The sequence below is a fragment of the Adiantum capillus-veneris genome, chromosome 7 (assembly GCF_014529385.1).
Source record: "Adiantum capillus-veneris isolate H3 chromosome 7, ASM1452938v2, whole genome shotgun sequence".
Taxonomy (NCBI): Eukaryota; Viridiplantae; Streptophyta; class Polypodiopsida; order Polypodiales; family Pteridaceae; genus Adiantum; species Adiantum capillus-veneris.
The window spans coordinates 109,231,046-109,235,854 of record NC_140937.1 but is presented as its reverse complement, the minus strand read 5'-3'; the positions used below and the strand labels follow the sequence as shown (position 1 = coordinate 109,235,854).

The 4,809-nt window shown below is 42.2% G+C and overlaps 1 pseudogene; it reads left to right on the top strand.

The window, feature by feature from the left end:
• The first annotated feature begins 2,201 nt into the window (after positions 1-2,201).
• On the top strand, positions 2,202-4,242 carry LOC147454412 (uncharacterized; annotated as a pseudogene).
• Positions 4,243-4,809: the final 567 nt, after the last annotated feature.

Here is a 4,809-nt window from a genome sequence, read left to right as displayed (position 1 = left end):
CTTAGGCCTTCCTCTTGTTTCCATTGACAGTGCAGCACTTGATGATTCTCCTGTGCTTCTCCTTCGTATTTTCTCGCTTAGGAGAACACCCACAACATCATCAAACTTAACAGTATTTGTGCCAAAAATAGAATTACTTACAGCCATCACAAGGCTGTCCCAACTATCCGGTAGAGATGATAGTATAAGGAGAGTTGGCACTTCATCGAAATTGATTTTCACCGATCGAAGTTGACTTATGTTTGTGTTAAAGTCATTTAGGTGTTCTGCAACTGAACCGTTCTTTGCCATCTTTAGATTGAACAAGCGCTTCATAAGAAATACCTTATTGGATGCCGATGGTTTCTCGTAGAAGTCATCAAGTGACTTCATCAAGTCCTCCGTGGTCTTCATCTCCAAAACATTGAAGGCCACCGTTGACGCCAAGCTTAACCGGATTGTTCCCAGTGCCTTTCGATCAAGGACAATCCATGCTTCATCTGCCATTGTTGCGGGCTTCTTCGCAAGACTGCCTAGTGGCAAATAGAGGTCCTTCTGGTAGAGATAGTCTTCAATCTGCATCTTCCAATGTTGGTAGTTTTTGCTATTGAACTTCTCAATCTTGAGCTTCCCTTCCTCCGCCATAACTCCCACTCAATTCAAGGAATCCTTTCCTTGAGATAATTTAGCTATGAGCAAACCTTGCTCTGATACCAGTTGTTAGGAAATAAGACGTAGCTAAATAGATAATTGAGTAGATTACTTAATGGAGAGAGACACATTTACATACACGAGATTATAGAGTAGAGAGAGAGAGAGAGAGAGTACACACGATATACATGGTTCACCCAATGTGGGCTACGTCCACGGGAAAGCAGCCACTCAATGGCTTTAGTACTTCAAAACAAGAAGTAGTTTACAAAGGGATTATACCCTTAATGGAGCTCCCGCCTTGCTTCACTCTCACCACCTCACACTCACCTTGTTGCATCAACTTTACACTATGAAATGTGTGTAGAAATGGCCTCCTTTTATAGGCCAAAAGGGATGCCCTCTCTTATGAGAGGCAGCCATGTGTAGCCGCCCTTGTGTGAATAAGTCCAAATCGGACCCTCCAATCTGCCCATGTGTGGCCGCCCTTGTGTAGACAAATCCACTTTTGAATTCGGCCACCGGCCACTGACTTCTTCCGACCACCGGCCACCGGCCAACCGACCGCTTTTTCGCTGCCGTCTGGCCATAATATTCCGGCGAAAAAGGAATATTCCAAAGAAGCAAGAAAAAAAAGTCTCAGGGGCTTCCGCCCCCGAGGCCCCTAAAGTTGCCCCTGATTCTTGGCCGTGAAAATTTTGGTTTCTGGTGAGTGATTTTCCTTCACGCACAATGGCTTCTCCTCATAATGGGGGCCTTACAAATGTGCGCTTTTACCACAGAAAATTACAAGGGGTAAATCAGGCTCCATACTTATCACAAGAGTGATTGAATTTTTGGAATCTCAAAAGATTCGCTCTAATATATACACAATGGACCCGTAGGGGATACCACATGGGAAAACTTTAAAAAATGCTCATTAGGGGAAGCGTGGGAAGAATAGCATGTTAATGGAAGAGTGAAGGCATGCCATGTGGATGCCATGCTTTTATCTTTCCTATTTGAAAAATCTCTCTCTCTCTCTCTCTCTCTCTCTCTCTCTCTCTCTCTCTCTCTCTCTCTCGCGTGCATCACAAAGCTAAGGCACAGAGGCTTTGCAGGGAAGAGGCGACTGGAGATGATGCTAGCATTGCATGAGAGGGTGATCTATGAGTCTCTCTCTCTCTCTCTCTCTCTCTCTCTCTCTCTCTCTCTCTCTCTCTCTCTCTCTCTCTCTCTCCATGCATGCAAGGGTGCTCTTGCTTTGACTTTGTCATGCACTGGGTGTGTGGTCTCTTAGGGAAGTGCTATGAATCCATCAAGGCTTGCCTTCCCCTGCATGCAACCTTGCATTGAGTGGAACAAATATTCTTACATATCTTCTTACAAATGAATTTTATTATAAACCTCCCTGTCGCGGTAGACCCAATAGTAGGGGTGGTAGAGTCAATATTGCATAAAAAAAATTCATTGGAGAACTCGAACCCAAGAACATGTTCTATATTGGCTGAGCTATCTTTCTGTCTGAACGTTTTTTTTGGCTTAGGCCTGGCTCTGTTCCTAGCCCTAGTGGCCCTCTTCCACCCCTGTCCATGTATGCATCCCTCTCCCCTTGTTCGCGCACACATCCGACCTATTGTCACTTGCACGGCCCTTCCACATCCACGGCTTGTGCTGCTGCTGGTGTCAATGAGGAAGCGGCAGTAGGTTCCACCAACAAGCAACATAACGTGAGGCAAACATGGCCTACACTACAAGCAGCAAGCGCAGGTGCTAAAGATGCATCCTAGAAAGGCCCTTAAGTGATCCTTCAAAAAACTACTCTAGCAGGAAATTGGTGGAAATGTCAAGTAAAGTTGAAGGAAAGACTAACTTAGAGCCGAACGGTGAGCATCCCACAAAATCTTCATTGTCAAGGTCTCCAGATGGCTCAAGCAATAGCAATGAGTATGTTTTTACAAGAAAATAGTCCCTCCTTTGGGAGTTGGAATTCACATTTTGCCAATACTGAGTCGTAAACTATTTAATGGATCACCTGCACAACACAACACTTACAACTCTGTTAGTGTTAGTACGCACATGGGGGCATTACTATTCTCTATTGTCATCTTTTCCAAACAACGATGGAGTCTATTTGAAGAGTAGAGTTTATGGTTAGTTGTATTGAATATGGCTAATGACTCTTTAGAAGTGTCAACCTCTTACTAAGTTCTTTAAGATGGCAACATAGTTTCCACTGAATAATTTTCTCTCTCCCTCTCTTGTTTGATACAGGATTCTGGTACCCGTACAAAAATATTTTTGCATTGGTAGATGAATTGGGAATATATCCTTTCACAAAGTGGACCCAGTCTTCTCAATACTTGCCCAAAGGTTTAGAGGTATTTCAAGTCCTAAAGGAAAAGGGTAGCTTGACGATAAGTTCAAGCATCATGCCAATCTCATAGCATGTTGTGGACATTGACAGGTTGAGTCACCAATTTTCCAGGCACAGCCACGTTTGCCCACACCTTTGGGAACTTTCATCTACACGCACGTTCTTCTCTCTCACAATGTTTGCTCTACCTACCTACTTTTACCATATTGATATTTGCTACTGTGAATCATTTTCTGAGTGTAATTCAGTTTGTATTGGAATTTAGTTCAAGCAATTGTCATTGCTTGATCATCTTACATCATTACCTCTCATGTATGCATGTAAGATTCATGTTTCCCTCAGCATGCATGTGATAACACAAAACATTTTGAGGTGTTGATGCATTTTTATGGTTTTCATAGTGATCAATTTTGACAACAGTGGTGGTTCATTGAGAAATTATGACAAGAGTGAGAAAAATGGAAAAACAAGAAGCTGAAACGCTTGTATATAGCATGACACATTCATGTCTTTTCTGCTCATCCATGTAGGAGCTGCAAGAGAACTGTTTAAAGAGTTTGAATGTTCGGAGCGTCTTTATCTAGATGCTTTCAATCCTATGTTATTGGTGGGCCTTTTTGCCCCAGAAGAGCTATGTAGTGCAGCAACAGCACTTGTCATGCTTTACTATTTCATTCTTTCTCATCAGGTGCCAATTCATTGAGAAATTTCAATGCTACATTGCTCATGGAATGCGCACATATTTTGTAGATGTTCACTTGAGGAGGTCACTTCTTGGCCATGTTTTCTTTGAGATTTCGGTTGATCCTCTAGTGCTTTGCAGCAAGACTTTGATGTAGAGGAATTGTTGGAGAGAAGAATTTCAAGCCTTGGGTACATTCTATAGAGCAAGAGGGGTGCCACTTTCTTACAAAAAGAAGGACACTAATTTACATGTGGATGAGATGAGTGGAATCATCAAGGGTGTGGTTTGTGGAGATGAGACAATACCTATAGATGTTGTTGTCTTTTCAGTGGGCATTACAGGGATGCAACGAATAGTCTCTAATAGGTACACATCTCATCTCATCTATATAAAGTTCCTTAAGTGTTATTTTGTTTAAGTAAATAACTGGCTCCAAATGTTGTTGTAAATTTTCTTATTTTGTAGCTCCTCTCTACAAGCTAGGGAAGAATTTTTTAATGTTGCAAACCTTGGTGCCATTGATATATTTGCAGTAAGACTGTGGCTCGATCGCAAGATGTGTGAATCATAGGCTACTACAAAAGGAGAACTTAGGTGGCATACAACAGCTGATATCCTTCCTTGACTTAGGATTGTCTGTGAAAAATTACCCATCTGCTCAAGCTCATTAATTTCCAACATTAGGATCTGTTTTCTCACAACTATTGTTAGCAGAGATAGAGGTGGTAACGAAGGAGTGTGCAGAAAGGTGATGGTCTTGGAGGCAAGCCATTTCAACTTGAGCCTTTAAAATAATTTGGGCCTTTGGAACCTGCACTTTTAGCCCCTTCCATAATATTGATAGACGCATCATCTCAATGTGATCCAAGTGCCGAGCCATCCTTGCCAGCTCCTGTTGTCTTGGCCTTGACAAAATATGGGCACTAGCCAAGCTCTCCTGGTATTTCTTAACACTATGGCTTTAAATATTCAAACCCTAAATTTTAGTGTTGGGCACTCTACTAACCATGTGTTGGAAGTGAGCACAGGGGGGTTTTCAATTGGCTTCTATGTTGTAGATAGATTTGACACTTTTTTACATGGTGTACCTGTTGAATGAACCTATTGTTATTATGTTTTCCACCACCTTTTCCAAGTG